This window comes from Musca vetustissima, unplaced genomic scaffold (genome assembly GCF_032173495.1).
Source record: "Musca vetustissima isolate MV318-11 ecotype Yass unplaced genomic scaffold, APGP_CSIRO_Mvet_v1 utg1682, whole genome shotgun sequence".
Lineage (NCBI taxonomy): Eukaryota > Metazoa > Arthropoda > Insecta > Diptera > Muscidae > Musca > Musca vetustissima.
In genome coordinates, this window is record NW_026880887.1 from 100806 (window position 1) to 125098 (window position 24293).

The following is a 24293-nucleotide window of genomic DNA, read 5'->3' on the forward strand; positions in this document are numbered from 1 at the left end:
GTTTGTGTTTTTTTATTTAAAAATATTCTGCATTGCAATATTGATGTGCAAAAATATCCTAAAATCATGCATCAGTTATATCCTATAAATTAAAATCTCCAAGGACGGCAGGCATATGATCATAGGTATTAGCCCATTACTTTCCCTTTTTGTATATTTAATAGGCAGTATTAGATTGATCTCTTTTTTAATAGTTATCATTACACGGCCCCTCAATTTATTGACAATAAATAGTTATGTTTGGTGGAAAATTTGTAGTGTGGTGCATACTTTTAGGCTCTCTGTAATAAAGATAGGTTTAGATATATTTTTTCTAATTCAGAAATAAATCAGTAGAAAAATATCCTGCTCTCTGAACTGTTTCTTCAACCACATTTCGGATAATCATTGAAAATTATGATTCTCAAAACATATGTTTGATCATCAAACATGTTGTTAGTTGGGTATTACCTACCACCCAAGTAATTTAGTTGCTGCCTTGGCGTGTCTTCCATAAGCGAGGCCAACAACAACAACAATATTTATCAAGGCTTGTTCTGTATATGTATACATTTATTTATTTTCCCTTGTTTTTGTTATTGTTGTTGTTGACTGTCAGAGCTCGTATAGGACCATTAATATTACCACCAACTTGTTGGTTCTATGTTAACAATTTCTGACATGACATTTTATTGTTGGTGGTATTTTTCAAATGTCACAATGTGGCATTGTTGTTATTGCTCTAGTTGTCATCACCATCTTTCTCTGTGTGGTGATATATGTAGGTATATGTATGTCAGCTGTCTGACAGTATCATTTAGTGTCATCATACAAATGTCTACTGTGTATGTGTTTTATCCTTTTTATGAGTCCTTCGTAGTTGGTGCTTTAATTCACAGAAAATCCTTTTTATGTTTTGTAAATTAAATGAATTTTTTGTGTTGTAGTAACAAAATTAACAACCATAAAATTTTAGACAGCCTAGATAAATTATAAAAATTAGGTGTAGTATTATAGTCAGTAAGGGTTTTTAATGTTCTAGTGATCCTGTTAATTGTGTATAGCGGTGCAACAGTATGCCATTAGGACATGTGTTACATATATTTAAATACACAAAAAATGAAGAGCAATAATATGCCTAAAACAAAAAAAAATCTCAAAAAATAACACGCCTTCTTGGACCCTTAATAATAGTCTTTAAAAGAAACCACTCCTTCTTGGACCCTTAAAAATAGTCTTTAAAAAATCTACGCCTTGTTGGACCCTTAAAAATATTCTTTAAAAAAATCTACGCCTTGTTGGACCCTTAAAAAATAGTCTTTAAAAAAATCTACGCCTTGTTGGACCCTTAAAAAATAGTCTTTAAAAGAAACCACGCCTAGGAACCTTAAAAAATTGGCTTTTAAAACAATACACACCTTGCTGGACCCTTAAAAAATTATTTATTAAAAATCCAGGCCTCGTTTAAGTCCTTAAAAAATATTCATTAAAAATCCGCGCCTTGTTTAAGGCCTTAAAAAAATGTCCTTCCTTAAAAAAATCTCCGCCTTGTGGTAGCCCCTCGAAAAATATTTCCCTCTTTAAAAATCTACGCCTTGTGGTAGCCACTCGAAAATCCACGCCTTGTTTAAGGCCTTGAAAATATTCTTTAAAAAATCAACGCCTTGCCTAAGGCCTTGAAAAAATATTCTTTAAAAAATCCACGCCCTGCCTAAGGCCTTGAAAAAATATTCCTTCTTTAAAAAATCCACGCCTTGTTTAAGGCCTTGAAAAAAAATCTTTATAAAATCCACGTCTTGTTTAAGTCCTTGAAAAAATATTCCTTCTTTAAAAAATCCACGCCTTGTATGGCTGCCTTGAAAAAATATTCCTTCTTTAAAAAACCCACGCCTTGTGTGGATGCTTGAAAAAATATTCTTTAAAAAATCCACGCCTTGTGTGGATGCTTGAAAAAATATTCTTTAAAAAATCCACGCCTTGTGTGGATGCTTGAAAAAATATTCTTTAAAAAATCCACGCCTTGTATGGCTGTCTTGAAAAAATATTCTTTAAAAAATCCACGCCTTGTTTAAGGCTTTGAAAAAATATTCTTTAAAAAATCCACGCCTTGTATGACTGCCTTGAAAAACTATTCTTTAAAAAATCCACGCCTTGTGTGGATGCTTGAAAAAATATTCTTTAAAAAATCCACGCCTTGTGTGGATGCTTGAAAAAATATTCTTTAAAAAATCCACGCCTTGTGTGGATGCTTGAAAAAATATTCCTTAAAAAATCCACGCCTTGTATGAAGTTGTGAAAACAATTTTTTTTCTAAATTTTACTTTTTTTAGGTCCTGGACCTCCGAAGAGTTCACATTACCCTCTTCATATACAAATACAAGAACACAGTCAATTGTACTATAATTCCACACATAATAAGACTTGAGAAACACTCACCAACACACACACACCCAAAATACTTGTATATATAGATATGCATGAGTTATTTTACTTAGTGATATATTTTTATAAAAATTACGAAATAAATACAATGTAAATTTTCCATTCATTCTCTCATTGCAACAAAAATAAACAAAAAAAAGCAAAAACAAAATTTTTTGATTTTCATTTTTAATTTTTTGGAAAATTATAATTTTTTATTAAATTAAAATTTTTATTTTATAAAAAATTTTACCAATTTTTTTTCTGTAAGGCAGTGAACTTATAAACTTGAAACTGAAAATGAAACACTTTTAAAAAATTGAAAAAATGTGTATTGTTTAAAAAACTTTGAGTGCAAGGATACTCCTTTTGAAAAAAAATTACCATTGCAACAATAACAACAAGAACCAAAAAGGCAATTAATTAAATTATGCTACAAGTACCACCACACGCTGCCTATACACCTTTTGTAATGCTCAATTAAATGTAGCAGAGTGGCAATATTCGTTCCAATTGCTTGGCTTTGGCTGGTGGATGGTGTGCTGCCGCTGCTGCCTTTTGATTGATATTTGCTCAACAACAACAACAACGACATACCCAACGCCATGGCAGCATTTAGGCCAACAACATTAGAACCACTGCAGCAGCAACCACTTGTAACGAACAGTTCATCATTTGTTCATTTCCATCATCACCACCAGCAACAACAAGACACACTTAATGTTCAGCTGCAGCAGCCACAGGCACAGCAACAACACTATCAACAATTTCCGTACCAGCATCCACAGCACAACCACCACCACCAACACCACCTACAACAACAGCAACACCATCAATTTTATCATCCAAATGCTGCTGCTGCTTCTTGTTCAAGCTCCTCTTCTTCGGCACCGCTGCCACATCTGCAACCACCAGCAACGATGCCAACGGCTTCGGCCTCATCATTGCCCACCTATGTTCACCAACAGCAGCCCCATTTGCAACAGCATTCCGAACACAAGGAAGATTGTTGCAATTGCTATTTGCCAGTGCTACAGCCGGATGTGTTGCTCAATAATGATCGCGGCCTATTTAAGGTTTATTGTTTTATCAAAGATTTCATAGGGTAAGTTAGGGGTTCGGCCAGCAGCATTATAGGCCCCCTGCGAAGGCAACGACTCCTTACCAATGAAATGTTATTGGAATTTTTTGCTTATTTTTATTCTTCGTCCTTTTTTCAAGTAAATGTTCTTCATAATTTTAGAATTTTGTTCTTTTGCTTTTTTGTTGCTTTTATTGTTTTTGTTGCTTTTATTTTGAGTTGCCTTTTAGTAAAATAATATACAAAAACACAACAAAACTACTCAAACTCATATCAAATTTCCCTTTCCATCACACTCAATTTGCTTTTCTAATCTAATCAGAAAACACACTTGACTACATACATTCATATTCTATTGACTTTCACCAACACTTTCATTCCGAATTCATTCTTATCATGGAAATTATTTTGTTATTCCTTTCTCTGAAATTCTGAACTCCTGGTAAAATGTCATCCATTATCACGAGTAGTTTTTTGATAATAAATAATAAAAAATACGATGCTTGTTTGTTATATTGATGTTGTTCTTGAAATTATATAAAACATATTAAAAAATAATAATAATTATAATGTCAAATTTAGTAAAAAATCGACGCCCTGAAAATTATTAGTAAATATCCCAATTTACTCATTAGGACCTATTTGAAAAATCGGCCAGTTAAAAACTTATTTTTTAAAACTCGTCCCTCTACTACGACTTGGAAAAATCGGTTTTTTATAAATTCCCCATTCAATGGGTTTTTGGAAAAATATTTTATAAAAAATCCCCACTCAACTATTATTAAAATAATCAGAACTACTGTCGATATCGTTTATTACGACACCGTCGTTCATAAAGAATGTATCCAAAAGTTCCGAGAAAATTTATCTCCTTAATTTCACATAGTTTATAACGACATATCGCTTATAGCGACGAATTTCGCCGGCCCATTGACTATCGTTATAAGCGATTTCGACTGTATATTAAAGCTACTAAAAAACTTCCACTCTATTTGGATTTGTAACATACTAGGTTGGGGAAAAAGAAATACATTATTTTTATATGAACTATAAGACTTTATTTGACCTGCTTCGGAATGTCCGATATGGGCCAATTATGCACCGTTTTGTTGTATGATTTGTTGCAATTTTAAAGGTAACTTCATAATGCCTCTCTCATAGAAGTCGTGCTCCCTAGATACCAATTTTTTATCATTAAAGAAATTTTGCAATGCAAGATGATAATCGCTTGGTGCCAAGTCCGGACTGTATGGCGGATGCATTAAAACATTCCAACAAAGCTCCCGAAGTTTCTGGTGAGTCACTGTAGCTGTGTGTGTAACACAACACCTCTACTGTTGGCCAATTCTGACCGTTTCTGGTCAATTCTAAATGGTTTAAAAAAGTTTTTTTTGACGATCTTTCTTAAAGTTCGCTTCCTGTACTAGTCATATGTTCCCAGGGTATTATAGCTTTGTGCAGCCCCAAGAGTTTGTAACGCCGCGAAAAAAAGTTGGGTCTACCTTTAAGTACACCGGTCGTCATATCTCTACTAGCTGAGTCGATCTAGACACCAATCTTCACGAAAGTATGCATGTAGGATTGGTTCTGCATATTGAAGACCTCTATTGTTTTTGGTAAAGATCGGTTGTCTGATTTTCTGGTCGCTCCCGGGACCGTAATAAGGTCCAAACATCGCGAAATTTTACATGGAGAAGGGAATCGGGCCGAAGAATAAGCAGCATGACTGTTTTGATAAAGATCGGTCATTATTTAGCGGCTCAAATGAACCCTGACTTTTGTGTGAAAAACTACAAATGTTGTAATATACGGCGTATATATTTACTCCTGAAGGACACAAATACGAGATGTTGATAGTATATCCAAGGGGAGCGATTGACTTAAATATTCACAGGTATCTACGTATTCGGATATTATTTAATAACCGTTATCACGTTAAAGGGCGGAATTTTAGCGCTGATCGTTTTGAAATTTTCCATGAGGATCTAGGTATGGTCAAGGACAACGCTTATAATTTTCGGTGACCGAAAACTTAACTTATTGTGTTTTTTCGAGTCGATCTATAGGCCACAATTGAAAGCCGAAAATCATAACACAACCCCCGATGAAGGGAATCTGGACAAGTAAGGGAATCTGGATAAGTAATGAGTAATTGAGAATTAGTAATATTCGGAAAATATGTCAGTGTATGGTAGAGGTGCTGTTAACCTCTAATCGGACAGGGGACGTGCAAATATCACTAAATATTGCCTAGGCTTGGAATTAACATCCGGCGATAGTTAGAGTTCCGTGGTAGTTGTGTAGGGTATCGTATTGTCGGCTCCGTCCGACTATACTGCTCCGCTCACTGGTTTTATTATTCAATCATCATTACTACAGCTTAAAAATTATTTTTTTTTTTTTAAATTAGTTGTCCTCCACAAATTGTTTCTAACATTTGTTCTTCAGAGGGAAAAAATGTTCGCAACTTTTACTAGCCCTTGAAGAATATTTTTTTACATCCGTCCCTCTACAATTTCTTCAAATTATTTATTTATTGTGGTTCCTCTTCCAATCAGCCTTGAAAACTATTTATTTTTAAATTCGATTTCTCTATCAAACGTTGAATAAAAAAATTTTTTAATCCGCCCCATTTACTATTAGTAATAAAAAATATTTATTTTTAAATCCGCACCAAAAATTAATATTTGGGTCCCTTAAAATATATATTTTTAAAAATCCACGCTTCTGTGGGTCCTTTATTATTTTTTTTTTTTAATTCACACTTTTGTGGATCCCTTAATTTTTTTTAATCCACGCTTTAGTAGGTCCCCTCAAAATATATTTCTTAAATATCCTTGCTACTGTAGCCTTCTTAATTTGTATGACCTTTAAAATGTTTACACTTCTGGTGATACTAGAAAAATATATTCTAAAGAATCCATTCTTACATTTGGACTAGTCCCTTAAAGAAAAATTTTCAAAAAATGCAATTTAATTCTAGTCTCAAAAATGTATTTACAAAAATTAAGGCCTTTACAAATCCTAAGTTTTTTTAATCCACTCTTTGTGTTTATGTTAAGCAATATTTGATTAAAATCTAACCCTTGATTGTTGAAAAAATATTAATATTACAATTATTTTATTTTGTAAAAATTTTACTGTTTATTTATTTTTTCATTTATACAAATTGCAATTTTGCTCCACTGTTCATTTTAACAAAACACATATTTTGTTGTTAATTATTTATTGTGGTGAATTTTTCTAAAAATAGAACACATTTTCTTCACCGGAGAAAGCTCTCAAGTAACCGCCACCAAGCAATACTAAAAAAATACAAACAAAACATTTCGCACACAATCATCTGTGTGTGCGTGGTAAGAATTGTTATTTTCGGCCGTGGCTAGCATGTGCCTCCGTGGCGCAATTGGCTAGCGCGTTCGGCTGTTAACCGAAAGGTTGGTGGTTCGAGCCCACCCGGGGGCGGAATTATTTTTTTCAAATTTTATTTTTTTTACAGAGTATTTTTTTAAATTTTTAAGAAATTTAAAAGAGATTTTTCAAATCTAATGCAATAATCATTCTTATTATTAAATAGGAAAAAGTAGTGTACTTTTTTATGAACAACAAAAATTATTGTTATTGAAGACAAGAATAATCTACCAGACCAGATATCTCGAAGCATATTTTTATAGAAGACCAATTGGATCATTATAAAGCTTCTAGAAAAGCAGAATGGTCTTCCAATAGCAGACCACAAGAATAGAAGACCAAGATGATCTGCATATAGAACACTAGAAGGGTATTCATATAGCAGATTTCAGACCTATCTTCTTATAGGATCTTAATTCTGTGGATTGTTAAAAAATATGTTTTCAGTGACTTTGAAAAAATACTTTTTCAAGAATATAGACTAGGGGAGAGTTGTTTGAAAAATATTTTTCGAATGTCTATAAAGGCGTGGAATTTTCTAAGAATATTTTTTTAAGGGTCTCCAAAGGCTTGGATGCTTTATAAAAGAATATTTATTAAAAGGATATTTTTTCAGGGTTCTATAAAGCGTAGATGTTTAAAAAACTATTTTTTGGACTTCAACAAGGCACAGATTTTTCATATAATATTTTTGTTAAATAATATTTTTTCAGGTGTCTATATGGAGTAGATTTTTTATTTAGAAAAATATTTTTTTTCTGAGGTCAATAGGCCGTAGATTTTTTAAAGAATATTTTCTAAGCCTCTATTATTCGTTGATTTTTGATATATACACAACTATGTTGTCGGGGTATTATAGCTTTGTGCAGCCCCAAGAGTTTGTAACGCTGCGAAATATTGGTCCTAGGCCCACCTTTAAGTATACCGATCATCATATCTCGACTAGCTGGTCAAATGGACTCAGACTTTTGTGTGAAAAATGACAAAATTTGGATTATATGACGTGCAAATTTACTACTGAAGGACATAGACCCGGGTATGGTGGAGGACAACGCCTATAATTTTCTGTGATGATCAGATAATAATATTGGAATGAAGTGGACCGAAAACTTTTTTATACCCTACACAACTATGTTGTCAGGGTATTATAGCTTTGTGCAGCTCGACTAGCTGAATCGATCTAGACATGTGTGTCCGTCCGTCCGTCTGTCCATTATAATTTGTAAACACGATACAGGTCACAGTTATGGACCAATCTTCACAAAATTTTGCATGTAGAATGGATTCGGCCCAATGAAGACCCCTCTTGTTTTTGGTAAAGATCGGTTAATATTTAGGGCATGAAATGGACCAAAAACTTTGTTTTTCTGGTCACTCCATAGGCCGCAATTATGGCCCAATCACAGGGAATTTTTGAATGGAGAAGGGGATTCGGCCAAAGAATAAGGATGCCTGTTTTGATAAGGATCGGGTCAAATGGACGCTAACATTTGTGCGAAAAATTACGAAATTTGTATTCTATAGCGTATATATTTACCGAACGTAGACCCGAGAAGTTTATAGCATACCCAAGAGGAGTGGTTGACCTTAAAATTGATACAAATTATATTGTCGTATGTACTCGGATCTGGGAGTTACACGTAAATATTTACAGATGCTTACGTATTCAGATATTATTTAATGAACCATTGCTTTGAAATGTTCCATGAGGTTCCAGTTATGGTCAAGGTCAACGCCTATAATTTTCAGTGATAATCGGATAATAATATTGGGATGAAGTGGACCGAAAACTTTTTTTGTTTTTTCGAGTCGATCTATAGATCACAATTGAAAGCCGAACATCACAACACAACCCACGGTAAAGGGAATCTGGACAAGTAATTAGAAGGACTGTACATAATATTAGTAATACTGGGAAAATATGTCAGAGTAAGGAAGAGGTGCTCTAATCGGCAACAGGGTATAGATATCACGAAATATTGCCCAGGCTTGGAATAAACATCCGCAGAAAGTTACACTTCCGTGGTAGTTGTGTAGGGTATCGTATGGTCGACTATACTGCTCCGCTCACTGTTTTTTTTTTTTTTTTTTTTTTTGTGTTTTTTTCGAGTCGATCTATTATAGGTCACAATTGAAAGCCGAACATCACAACACAACCCACGGTAAAGTGAATCTGGACAAGTAATTAGAAGAGTTGCACTGAATATTTATTTATTGAACTCTAGTCAATCAAGAGGGTGCAATATCGCATAATATTGCCCTAGTTCAGAATGTAGTACCACAGAAAGTTAGATTTTCGTGGTAGTTATGTAGGGTATAATATGAGGCGTATATAAGGCGTACATTTTTAAATAATAGTTTATCAGAGGTTTTATAAAGCGTAGATTTTTTAAAGAAGATTTCTTCACAGGTCTTTTACGGCGTAGATTTTTTAAAGAAGATTTCTTCAGAGGTCTTATAAGCCGTAGATTTTTTTAAAGTAGATTTCTTCAGAGGTCTTTTAAGGCGTAGGTTTTTTAAAGAAGATTTCTTCAGAGGTCGTATAAGTCGTAGATTTTTTTCAGAGGCCTTATCAGACGTAGATTTTTTAAAGATTTCTTCTGAGGTCTTATAAGTCGTAGATTTTTTAAAGGCTATATAAGTTGTTGATTTTTTAATTAATATATTTTCAGGGGTAGATTTTTTAAAGTATAATTTTTAGGGGTTTCCCAGTTTCAACTATATTTTTTTTGTGCTTGTGTAGGGCTCCACATTGTTTGCCTGGTCAATTCTAGAAACGTCTTCCTTTGTTTATTTTTTTTTTCACTACCAACATTCTGTTTTCAACACCTGCCATCAATTTTTAGAAAGTGATTTCATTTTCTGTCATCAATTTCAAAATATTCTTTGTATTTTTTGTCATTCTTTCTTTCATGTGCAATTAACTTGCACATGATTTTAAAACAAGTGCTTCACATGAAATTAGTTACGCCACTGAAAATCAAAAACGAAAAAAAAATATTTAAATTTAATTACAATTGCAACAAACGATTTTAACATTTTAATTTTGTAATTTCTAGAAAGAATTTTTTAACAAAAAACATTTTTAAACGTTTATTCTTGCCAAAATGGCCGACAATTTTCACATGGCCGGTACCGCCTATTTTTATTATTTCTGTTAATTAGTCATCTATGTGTGTGATGATGAATTTTCAAAATTTTCACTTTCAAATGCAATTTTTTTAATTATTTGTTTTTATTTTTTATTTATTTTTTGCCGAGCGTGGGTGCTGCTCAAAGAGGCAACAATACCAGCATGAGTATTACACGGCGAATTTATTTAACAAATTTCAGAATTTCATTGAAAATAAAATAATTATCGTGAATGGCAATTCGTCTTCTGACGAAATGTTTGTTGTTGGCTGTGTTGCAACATCTGTTTTCAGATTCTCTAGAAGAGCACCTTGAATTCTGCAAATTAAAATATCATCACTTGAGATTTTGTACACCTGCAGAATGTCTTATCTTGCAATATCTTTGGGTTTGCCAATAATCTGTAATGGTTGCTTGACAATTTGTGCATCGCAGCGGATATCTCTTTTTGTGTGTGCTGTTATCTTTGTAGTTATTTGTCATTTGCTTTGCTACCTCGTAATTTTTCCCTTTCATATCCCCAAAAACCGTGACGGAATTTCCTTTAAATGGTTGCCAATTTTTTTATTTTAGATTTTGACAAAGATTTCGTAGCGGGAATTAATTTATTTCATTCGACACCTAATCAGTTTGTTTGTCATGCACAGTGGGGCATAAAATAATGCAAATGGAAAATTTTTCTTCTAAAACGCCAGAGGGGTCTTCTTACAGATGTGAAGGGTCTTCTATAAAAAATATAAAAATATATTTTTAAACATCCAATCAAGCTTGGATTTTTTTTTTAGACAAGGCGTTTAGCAAGGCGTGGATTTTTTTAAAACATTTTTTCGTGGTCTTAGCAAGGCGTGGATTTTTTTAAAACATTTTTTCGTGGTCTTAGCAAGGCGTGGATTTTTTTAAAACATTTTTTCGTGGTCTTAGCAAGGCGTGGATTTTTTTAAAACATTTTTTCGTGGTCTTAGCAAGGCGTGGATTTTTTTAAAACATTTTTTCGTGGTCTTAGCAAGGCGTGGATTTTTTTAAAACATTTTTTCGTGGTCTTAGCAAGGCGTGGATTTTTTTAAAACATTTTTTCGTGGTCTTAGCAAGGCGTGGATTTTTTTAAAACATTTTTTCGTGGTCTTAGCAAGGCGTGGATTTTTTTAAAACATTTTTTCGTGGTCTTAGCAAGGCGTGGATTTTTTTAAAACATTTTTTCGTGGTCTTAGCAAGGCGTGGATTTTTTTAAAACATTTTTTCGTGGTCTTAGCAAGGCGTGGATTTTTTTAAAACATTTTTTCGTGGTCTTATAATTTTTTAAAGATGCAAAAAACTGGATTTTTTAAAATTATTTTTTTAAGGATCAAAAAATGTCTTAAATTTTTTAAAATTATTTTTTTAAGGATCAAAAAAAGTCCTGGATTTATTAAAATTATTTTTTTAAGGATCAAAAAATGTCTTAAATTTTTTAAAATTATTTTTTAAGGATCAAAAAAAGTCCTGGATTTTTTAAAATTATTTTTTTAAGGATCAAAAAATGTCCTGGATTTTTTAAAATTATTTTTTTAGAGATCAAAAAATGTCCTGGATTTTTTTAAATTATTTTTTTAAGGATCAAAAAATGTCCTGGATTTTTTAAAATTATTTATTTTTAAGGATCAAAAGATGTCCTGGATTTTTTAAAAATTTGTGTTAAAGATCAAAAAATGTCCTGGATTTTTTAAAATTATTTTTTTAAGGATTAAAAAAATATCTTGGATTTTTTAAAATTATTTTTTAGGGTACAAAAAATGTCTTGGATTTTTTAAAATTATTTTTTTTTTAGGATCAACAAATGTCCAGGATTTTTTAAAATTATTATTTTAAGGATCAAAAAATGTCCTGGATTTTTTAAAATTATTTCTTTAAGGATCAAAAGAATCCATAAAAGGCGTGTATCTCTTAAAAATACTTCTGTCGTAGCTTGGAATGATTTAAAGCATTTTTGTAGGTATTTATCCCCGTGTTCATTCCTTTGAGTCATCCGTCATCGCTTGTGTTTAACCCATTATTTTCGTCATCGACAAGAAAATATTTTTCTGGTCGATTTTTTTTTCGAAACACAAAAATTTCAATTCATTGAAAACACAAATGTTGAATTTGAATTTCGATTTATTATCCTAAGTTTTTGGTCAGTTTTGTTTGCCAAAAATTATTTGCTTGGTTGGTTGCTTGCTTGCTTTCGCTCGTTCGTTCGTTTATCGGTGTTAATCAACAGCATGCCAATATATAGACATAAATATCCCCATCCTCATCCCCATATACATGTATACAAATGTCATGGCTTTTGACGTATTTATTTGCCTAGGGTGGTGATGGTGCGGAAGGGATGGCCGATAATATCATCAACACCATCGGTTAGAAAATTGGGAAGCTTTTTTTTCAAATGACAAGATTTATATGTTTGTGTGTGTGTCTGATATTTTTTTTTCTATTTGACAGACAAATATTTGAATAATAGCCAATTGAGTTATGTGGATTTTTTTTTTGAATTTTTTGATTTTAGCTTTTTTGGTCGGTTTGTTTTCCTTTAGTGGAGCTGCAATTAGTTGGTTTTTCACTATAGTGTATAGGAAATAAATGGTTATGTGGATTGGATCGGTGTAGAAATTAGCATTGTAAACATGGGAGATAGTGATGAATATATTTTATTTTATAATCAGTATTTTAGGGGGGAGGGATTTATATTATTTTTAAATATTTTCTTTCTTTTTATGGCAATTTTTACAAATTAAGACTAGATTCGAGCAATAAAAAACCAGTAGGAAAGTAGTAAAGTCGGACTGGGCCGACTATACGATACCCTTCACCATTTATTACGCTATGCCAAAATTCTTGCCAATCAAAAGATTTGCAGGGACTTTGGTACACCATTTACCTAAAATCGGGCGATACTATATATGAGAGCTATATCTAAATCTGAACCGATTTTCACGAAACTTAGCACACGTCATTCTAGACTTAATTCAATACGCTATGCAAAAATTCGTGCGAATCAAATGATTTTCAGGGACTTTGCACCATTTACCTAAAATCGGGCGAAATTATATATGGGAGCTATATCTAAATCTGAACCGATTTTCACGAAACTTATCACACATCATTCTAGACCTAATTCAGCTGTACCAAATTTCGTGTAAATCGAAAGATATATAGGGACTTTGGTACACCATTTACCTAAAATCGGGCGATACTATATATGAGAGCTATATCTAAATCTGAACCGATTTTCACGAAACTTAGCACACGTCATTCTAGACTTAATTCAATACGCTATGCAAAAATTCGTGCGAATCAAATGATTTTCAGGGACTTTGCACCATTTACCTAAAATCGGGCGATACTATATATGAGAGCTATATCTAAATCTGAACCGATTTTCACGAAACTTAGCACACGTCATTCTAGACTTAATTCAATACGCTATGCAAAAATTCGTGCGAATCAAATGATTTTCAGTGACTTTTGCACCATTTACCTAAAATCGGGCGAAATTATATATGGGAGCTATATCTAAATCTGAACCGATTTTCACGAAACTTATCACACATCATTCTAGACCTAATTCAGCTGTACCAAATTTCGTGTAAATCGAAAGATATATAGGGACTTTGGTACACCATTTACCTAAAATCGGGCGATACTATATATGAGAGCTATATCTAAATCTGAACCGATTTTCACGAAACTTAGCACACGTCATTCTAGACTTAATTCAATACGCTATGCAAAAATTCGTGCGAATCAAATGATTTTCAGGGACTTTGCACCATTTACCTAAAATCGGGCGATACTATATATGAGAGCTATATCTAAATCTGAACCGATTTTCACGAAACTTAGCACACGTCATTCTAGACTAAATTCAATACGCTATGCAAAAATTCGTGCGAATCAAATGATTTTCAGGGACTTTGCACCATTTACCTAAAATCGGGCGAAATTATATATGGGAGCTATATCTAAATCTGAACCGATTTTCACGAAACTTAGCACACATCATTCTAGACCTAATTCAGTAAGCTGTACCATATTTCGTGCAAATCGAAAGATATATAGGGACTTTGGTACACCATTTACCTAAAATCGGGCGAAATTATATATGGGAGCTATATCTAAATCTGAACCGATTTTTCCCAATTTCAATAGGGTTCGTCCTTGGGCCAAATAAGTTAGCTGTGCAAAATTTTATCCAAATCGGATCATAAATGCAACCTATACTTTGTTTACAATTTAACATCAACAGACGGATGGACGGACGCACATGCATAAATCGACTCAGAAAGTGATTCTATGCATATTCTCAAAAGAAACCATGAGTCTATCTCGATTCCTTTTGCCTGTTACAAACATATTTGGTGAAGGGTATAATTAAGCTTAACAACTCCAAAGAGTTTTTTTTAATTTTATAATTTTTCTGGGACAATTTTTCGTTAACCTGCAATTTGTGTTTCGAAAAAAAAAATGTTACCGCCTATTTTTTAGCAATTGTCTCCTTCATCTTATGACCTTTTTTATTATTTTTTGTCAAATATATTTGCCATACTCGTATATTGCTAATTATATATTTTTATACCCTCCACCATCGTATGGAGGGTATATTAATTTTGTCATTCCGTTTGTAACTCATCGAAATATTCATTTCCGACCCTATAAAGTATATATATTCTTGATCAGGGTAAAATTCTAAGTCGATCTAGCCATGTCTGTCCGTCCGTCTGTTGTAATCACTGAAGGAATTGAGATAGGGTGCTGAAATTTTGCATAGGGTTGTCTTTTGTCTGCAGGCAGGTCAAGTTCGAAGATGGGATATATCGGTCCACGTTTAGGTATAGCTCCCATATAACAGTACCTCCCAATTTTCGGTATTTTGGGGTTCTTGATCTCGTTTTTCAACCGAATACGCTGAAAATTGGTACATTGAGTTCTTATTGGGTACTAAATGTCTCCACAAAAAATTATAAATATAGGTCCACTTTTTCTGGTAGCCCCCATATAACGGTACCTCCTAATTTTCAGTATTTTGGGGGTTTTGATCGCATTTTTCCACCGAATTGGCTGTAATTTAGTATTTTGAGTTCTTAATAGGTGCCAAATCTCTCTACAAAAAATTATGTATATAGGTACATTTTTTCGGATAGCCCCCATAAAAGGGTACCCCCAATTTTCGGTATTTTGGGGTTCTTGAGCGCGTTTTTCAACCGAATACGCTGAAATTTAATACATTGGGTTCTTAATAGGTACAAAATCTCTCCACAAAAAATTATAAATATAGGTCAATGTTTTCGGATAGCACCCATATACGGGTACCCCCCAATTTTCGGGATTTTGGAGTTCTTGAGCGCGTTTTTTTACCGAATGCGCTGAAATTTGGTACTTTGAGTTCTTAATAGTTTCCAAATCTCTCCACAAAATATTATGAATATAGGTCCATTTTTTCGGATAGCTCCTATATAAGGGTACCCCCACTTTTCGGTATTTTGGGGTTCTTGAGCGCGTTTTTCAACCGAATTTGCTCCAATTGTGTATTTTGTAGTCGTATATGGTAACAAATCTCCCTACCAAAAATTATTAATATTCGCCCCCTTTTTGGGGTAGTCGCCATATAACCCTCTTTTTTATTATTTATATTAAAATAGTTATCTGATTTGTTGCGCGTTTTGAATTTGGTTCTAAGACCCTTTTGTAATCATTTCAACTGCGGAGGATAGAGAGATAAAAAATTAGAACGTAAGGTTCGGTAGTGAACTATAGCCGCATTTAGACCTAGCCCCTGATTGGAGGTTCCAGAAGGAGTGGACCGATATTCCCCATCTTCGAATTTGAACTAAGCTTGGAAGAAATAATAAGATAGGCAAAGTTCGGATGAAATCTAAATTTTCTGAAACGGATTTGGTCCAAAGAAACATGGGGTCTAGAACCAATATTTCGATGAGGCACATTTTCATCGTGTTAAAGTGTATACACCCTCATTAGCCATAAGGCTGAGGGTATAATTATCCTTTAAAAATTTCGAAAATTTTTATTATGGTTTACATAATCCGTTTTTAGAAATGTCGGTATAGGTCCACTTTTTGGTATGTTTCCTATATTTTCATTTATAGTACCTGTCAATATAACTATGGTGGAGGGTATCCAAAGTTCGGCCCGGCCGAACTTAACGCTTTTTTACTTGTTTAATATAATTTTTTTAATAAAATTTTTTATAATTGTAATTTTCATATATTGCTAATTATATATATATTTAAAAAAAATTGCATTAAAATTTTCACAATTGAATTATTGCTGCAAAAATAATAATCAATTTTGATGGTAATTTCCTGTTTGTTTCTTTGTTTTTCATTTCAATTGAATTTTCATTATTGTTATTGAAAAAAAAACAAATTGGGTTTTATTATTAAGACCATCCATCCTCTTATGAACAAATGGTCATTGATATATTTTTGAAATTATTAATTAAGCGTAAATCCTTATTAATTATAATTTGTTTCTATATAGACACACAATATGCAAATAATAATTAATAATTAATTTTTCATTTTCTCTTTGCAGGTAATTATCACAATGCATATGTTGAAGCTCTTATAAGTATGTATACAGAATTTTTATTATATGTTTATATTTTAAGACAAATTGATATAATTGTCGCATATTTATATATAACAATGGTAAAATATTCTGGAGCTAAATAATAAAACGAAAAATATTATATATGCAAAGATCTTTAGAATGTCTTATATAGGGGAAATTACAAAATTCTTTTAAAATTCCATAAAAAAAAAAATTGAAAAAAAATTTTGCGAGTACATTCATGATTTTTGGTACATAGGTTAGGAAAAATATGCTGATTCGAAATCTGTTCGCGTTCACAAATTCAGATGCTGCGCACAAAAGTTATTGTCAAGATAAGAATTTGTCAAAATAAGTTTTTGCAGTTTTTCCCACATTCAAGGTACCTATATCCGCCGTTTTATTGGGCTGAATTGAACATTAGATTCGGTACGTAAAAAAACTAAAATCACGCGGGGTTCAACGGCATTTGATTGGACGTTCATAAATTTAGACTCAAAAAATAGGTTTTTCATAAAAATGTAGGCACCAAATTTTCGTCTTTGGAACCCAATTGCAAAGAAGCTACATTGAGCACATTCATGAGATATACACTAAACGAAGCAAAATCACGATTTCTACAATCCTATAATTATTTTAGTCCATTATCTGGATGCGCGTCCTGATTATAAGAAAAATTCAAAAAACACCGAAAATCCGGCTTCAAAATGTCAGCATCCGTTTTGGGTGGATGTAGTGATTATATCGAAAAATCATACATTAGAACCATATTGTCCATGGAGTATTCTGCAACTTAGTCACTACTCATATGTGCGTGCGTTGTGTACTTTAGCCACAATTTAGGAAGGAACAAAAAAGAAAACCTCGTTGGCTTCAACACATGTTCACCCATTTTTTTACATTACCACCATCATAGCTTCCACCCATCTTATTATTTATTACCAATATTTTAAGATTTTGATAAGAACACTTCATTTTACAGAAATGAATTTAAATTATATGCATTATGTTCATATTTCGCGAGTTATTAGTTTGCAAACCTCAGTGACAAGGAATTTAAAAGATTTTTGTAATTTCCCATATACACCTGCGCTAAATGATGGATACACATTTCAAATGTGTTTTTTTTTACATAATAAATAGATTTTAATAAAATATTCTTAAAAAAATTCCCAATATATTTAACCTTGAAAAATATTCGTTACAGAATCGCCACTCTTGTAGGTCTTGATAACATATTCTAAAATAAACAAATTCTCCTAGGTCTTTAAAATATACAACTTGAACAAAATTCGAAACCTTCAATACCGTAAAGAAAATATACGATTTATACGGTCTTGAAAAATGTAATCAATTCCTAATTCATTAACATATTGTCTTTAAAAAATCTGCAGCTTTTGTATTTTAAAAAAATTCCATGCATCTAGTAGACCTTTAAAAAAACATTTTTAAGAATCCATGCCTTTGCTACCCCTTAAAAAATATTTAAAAAAATCCTCATCTCTGGAGACCCTTAACAAATATTAAGAAACCAGTAAGGAAAGTATGATTTTATGATACCCTTCACCACGTTGGGTGTATTCAACAGGACCATTAACATGAAATTGGATGAACTAAACTATTTAATATTTATCTAAATGTGAACCAATTTATCACTTCATAAACATGCCATTATAGAGTCGTTTTTTTACAATGAGGCAAATTATATAAAGCAAATCTCAATCGGACATCTCTTGATTATTTGGAGCTCAATTAACATGGAGTCGGTCGAAAATATACATATGCTATATGTCTGCATTTCTACAAAAACCCAGTTACACCATTCTTTGCTCATTTTTGTACTTTGTGCCAAATTTCGTATCAATCTGACAAAAATGGGGAGTTTGGTGCACCATTTGCTTTAAATCGGGCAAAAATATATCTGAAAGCTATATCCAAATCCGAACGTTCAAGGTTATACTAACTTCAGTACGTTTTGAGCTTTTCGGCCATATTTTGGTTCTTTGGTGCATTATTTACTCCAAATCGGACAAAAATATATTTGGGAGCTAAACTAACTGCAAGACGTTGCTCAAAATGTTAGGCCTACAGGCCATATTCTGGGTCTTTGATTCATTATTGACATAAAATCGGACGCTTATATATATACGGATTTATATCAAAATCAGAACCGATTTCAGTGAAACTTTCCACACTGTAGGTTACACTAACTTCAGAACGTTCTGCAAAATTTTGTGCCAATCACCATATTTTGGAACTTTGGTGCCCCATCTACTGAAAATCGGACGAAACTATATATGGGAGCAATATCTAAATCTGAACCGATATCAGCGAAACTTTCCACACCGTTGGTTATACTAACTTCAATACGTTGTGCAAAATTTTGTGCCAATCGGCCATATTTTGGAGCTTTGGTGCACCATCTACTGAAAATCGGACGAAACTATATATGGGGGCTATATCTAAATCTGAACCGATTTCAATAGGGTTCGTCCTTGCGCCAAATAAGTGACCTATGCCAACTTTCATCCATTTCCGATCACAATTTAATATGGACAGACTGACGGACGGACGGACGGACATGCATAAATCGACTTAGAAAGTGATTCTATGTCAATTCTCAAAAGAAACAATGTGTCTATCTCGTTTCCTTTTGCCTGTTACAAACATAAGCACAAATACATAATACCCTGTGTACCACAGTGTGGTGAAGGGTATAAAAAAAATTCATGCCTCTGGTAGACCCTTAAAAAACATCGCCTTTAATATTCGGAATTGGAAGAATATTTAAAAAAAAATATGTTTAGAAAATCTTCGCTTCTGGAGACCCATATCTTAAAAAATCCACATCTCTGGTAGACCCTTAAAAAATCTTAAAAACTTAAATCAAAAAAAAAAAAAAAAACATTTAAAAAATCCTTGCCTCTGCTAGACCCTCAAAAAATATTTGAAAAAATCCTCGCCTCTGGTAGACCCTAAAAATATTAAAAAAGTTACCTCTCGTAGACTCAAAAAAATTTTTAATGGATGTACACCTTGGACTGGCAAAACAAAATAATCCATTGTCCTAAAAAAATTATCCTAAAAAATTGTCTCGAAAAAATATTTTTAAACCAGTGAGCGGAGCAGTATAGTCGGACGGGGCCGACCATACGATACCCTACACAACTACCACGGAACTCAAATTTTCTGCGGATGTTTATTCCGAGACTGAGCAATATTTCGTGATATGTGCACCCTCTTGCCCGATTAGAGGCAAGCAGCACCTCTTCCTCACACTGACATATTTTCCGAATATTACGAGTATTCAGTACAGCTATTGTCCAGATTCCCTTCACCGTGGGTTGTGTTGTGATGTTCGGCTTTCATTTGAGGTCTATAGATCAACTCGAAAATAACACAAAAAATTAAGTTTTCGGTCCACTTAATTCCAAAATTATTATCTGATCATCACAGAAAATTATAGGCGTTGTCCTTGACCATAACTGGAACCTCATGGAACATTTCAAAGCGATCAGCGCTATAGTTCCGCTCTCCAGAGTGATAATGGGTTACTAAATAATATACGAATACGGAGATACCTGTAAATATTTAGGCGTGACTCCCACATCCGAGCACATACAACAATATAATTGGTCTTAATTTAAAGGTCAACCACTCCTCTTGGATATAATATCAACTTCTCGGGTATATGTTCTTCAGGGGTAAATATATACGCCATAGAATACAAATTTTGTCATTTTTCACACAAAAGTCAGGGTCCATTTGACCCGCTAAATATTGACCGATCTTTCTCCAAACATGCATGCTTATTCTTTGGCCCGATCCGCTTCTCCATGCAAAGTTTCACGATGTTCGGACCGTTGTTGCGGCCTCTGGAGCGACCAGAAAAACCGACAAAAATTTAGTATTTGGTCCATTTCATCCCCTTAATATTAACCGATCTTTACCAAAAACAATAGGGGTCTTCATTGGCCAGAACCCATCCTACATGCAAAATTTCGTGAAGATTGGTCCATAACTGTGGCCTGTATCGTGTTTACAAATTATAATGGACAGACGGACGGACGGACGGACACACATGTCTAGATCGACTCAGCTAGTCGAGATATGACGATCGGTATACTTAAAGGTGGGTCTAGGACCAATATTTCGCGGCGTTACAAACATTTGGGGCTGCACAAAGCTATAATACCCTGACAACATAGTTGTGTAGGGTATAAAAATCTACATTTCTGGTAGATCCCTAAAAATATTAAAAACAAAAATCCACGCCTCTGGTATATCCTTAAAACGTGAGGTATTTCCTTAAAACTGGTATATAAAAAAAAACATTTAAAAAATTCTTTGCTCTGATAGACCCTCAAATAATATTGGAAAAAAACCTCGCCTCTGATAAACCTTAAAAATATTAAAAAAATATCGCTTTTGGTAGACTCATAAAACCTACTCAAAAACATTTTTTTAAGGGATATACACCTTGGCCAGGCAAAAAAAAAAAAAATAATCCATTATCCTTAAAAAATAGTCTTTAAAAATCCACATATCTTCCTGGCACTCTAAAAAATATTTTTAAAAATCGAAGCATTATCTTGGGTCTTGAAAAAAAAATATTCCATAAGGTCACGTTTCTATATATGTGGTCCAATATTCTTTATATTCCTTAAAAAATCCACCCCTAGTCTAAGGCCTTGAAACAATATTCTTGGAAAAAATCACGGTTGTATGTAAGCTTAAAAAATATTGGTTCACTGAAAATATATTCTTTAAAAATTTCACGCCTTAGGGGTACCCCATTCAAATAATATTTTGCTATATTTACGAAAACTCAAGGTTTTTTTTTTTAAATCCACGATATTCTAGGATTTGAAAAAATATGGCAGATCCTTGAAACATACATTAAAAATAAGCATATTAGACCATACTTTTTTTTTAAATCCACGGCCCGTATTTTTTACAACAACCACGCCTTTAATTGCTTTCGAAAATATCCAAGATTTCGAAAAAACTATTCTGACAAAAAAAATATAATTTTCTAATTGATATCAATTCCATTGACTAATTGACAATTTCCGTGTATTGGAAATCGATCGTTTGGTATTAAAACAAAATGAACAATGATCTTGCCATTAAATGTCCCTGAAAAGCAAAATAAAAGTCGAAGTCTGTCAATTATTTGTAAATCGCCAGACCATTTAATTGACCAATAGAAATGCATACCGTACCGTTGGTCGTTTTGCAAGACAACGACAATGACGCAAATGGTCGATCGACCACTAATTTTCAACAATGTATGACAAAAATTTATAGCACACAGCAAACTACTTAATTACAATTAAAGATGACACTACTATCTCTGTCTCAATTTGGGGATTATTACGAATCTGAAAACCTCCTCAAAAATATAAATACATACCCAAAAACCCATCATGGCCAATTACAATTCACATTGAAGAGAAGATTATCCACCAATCCAATCTGGGAAACGAAAATCGTATGACCATCAACAAAGTGTTCACATATTTTGAAAATTTCTTCCTCGTCTCCCTTGGGTTGTCAGTTTTATTAAAAGTATATTTTGTTTTTCTTTTTTGGTTTCTTTGATATTTTCAATTATCTACAGTAGATTAATTTTGATTTATAAAAGTGCCAGCACCACTAATGGCATTGCTAATTGTTGAAAATGTGCATTGCTTCTGTCAGCCTTAATTGGCATATCTATAATTTTTTTTTCGAAAATTATTTATGAGTTAATGTGCCATTCAAATAAGATTTGAGAATTTTTTGGTTTTCCCATTTCGATAGTCTTCGAGATTTAAATGGCAAAGGCAACAGATTTGAATCATACAAATGGGTGATCTAAAATGCCGGAAATACTCGTTGGAAAATCGATTTAAATAGTTTCTATTTTCTAAAAAAATAATATTTTATAACATTAATCCTCATTCTTTGTGACATTTTTCGATCGAAACATTCGATTGAAATAAAAAAAATTAATAATTTTAATATTCCATTTCCAATTTCTCAAATAACTTTCACTAAGAACTTAACGCCTTAGGGTATGCTACAGATTTTAGATAAGATTAAATCGCAAAGAAAAACTAAAATTCCCACATTTTTTCTAGGTATTATTTTCATGCCAAGGCATGGATTTTTTAAAATATTTTTTCAAGGGTCCCTACAAGGTGTGGATTTTTGAAAAAAAAAATTTTTTTCATGGGTCCACACAAGGCGTAAATTTTTTAATAATATTTTTTCAAGGGTTATATAAATTTTAATATTTCTGTAAAAATTTGTTACCAATGAGGCGAATGATTAATTTCTTGTGTTCCTCCACTATACCTCATTGTGCTGCATTAGAGCTCTCTAAGGACATGCCATAGAACAAAGCCATTTACGTTGCTGAAAAATTATTTCTTTCATCTATTTTTTTTTTCACCACCTTTTGTGTGTGCGGTTGGCATGGCTTGGCTGATTACTGCAGGTGGACACGTTGAAGTCATTTATCAAAAAAAAAAAGCTTTTCAAGGTCAGACAATGGCATCAAACAAAAACCCTCTATTATATGAAAACATTTTGTTTGCAAAGAAAATAAGACAAATTCCTCAGAGACATGAAGAAGAACAAACTGACAGAAAAACACACAAACAATTGTTAAATGAAGAGTAAATTGTTTGTGGTAAGAGGAAGCCACAAAATATGATATCAGAATTAAAATTAAATTATAAAAACAAAGTGGAAAATAGCACTATTGTTTAAAGAGTTTAAAAAAAAAAAAAAGCTATTAACAACTAAACAACCCCATCGATGGTCCTTCGAGCATATGCTTCTTCTTCACTTTCCTATATTATTGATGATTAGTAAGGTGGCTCTTAATTTCCCATATATCATCAACGACATCACAACAATACCCCATATTTGTTTTTGGTTCTTTCTCCAATTAACCAAAAACAAAATAATAACAATCAATTAACTTCCAGTAATTACTTGTTAGACGGCTAATAGTAATTAATATCAGCACTTGACAAAAATTGGCAAAAACAACAGCATTCCTTGCAATTAACACAATTTCAAATTGTGTATGGGGCGCATATTATGAAATTATCACCTCATAAATTTCGTGGACAAAAAAAGCCAAAATGAAAACAAAATATTTTTTGTTTAATGATAATTGTTTGTTTATAAAACAATAAATGAATATAATCGTAAATACAGGGAATAGAGTCAAAACAAAAAAAATACGACACTTGCGAAGAATATCTTATCGCTAATAAAATTGATGTCAAAAATTAACAACGTTGAAGTCAAAACAAAAAAATCAACATATAAATGTAGGACAGCAGGTTTGAAATGATTAGAAAACTTTTTTTTATGTAAAACGCAAAAAATATTTATCAAAAAATAAAAACATTATTTCTTGGGCTTAAAAAATATTTTTTTATAAATCCACGCCTTGTCTTGGGCTTAAAAAATATTTTTTTATAAATCCACGCCTTGTCTTGGACTTAAAAAATATTTTTTTATAAATCCACGCCTTGTCTTGGACTTAAAAAATATTTTTTTTTTTATAAATCCACGCCTTGTCTTGGGCTTAAAAAATATTTTTTTTTTATAAATCCACGCCTTGTCTTGGGCTTAAAAAATATTTTTTTTTATAAATCCACGCCTTGTCTTGGGCTTA

General features: G+C 32.6%; 1 non-coding gene across 1 annotated transcript; it reads left to right on the forward strand.

Moving 5' to 3' along the window:
* Positions 1 to 6872: 6872 nt before the first annotated feature.
* Trnan-guu (transfer RNA asparagine (anticodon GUU)) lies at positions 6873 to 6946 on the forward strand. Its single transcript has one exon. It is a non-coding gene; the product is annotated as a tRNA-Asn (tRNA).
* The last annotated feature ends 17347 nt before the right edge of the window (positions 6947 to 24293 follow it).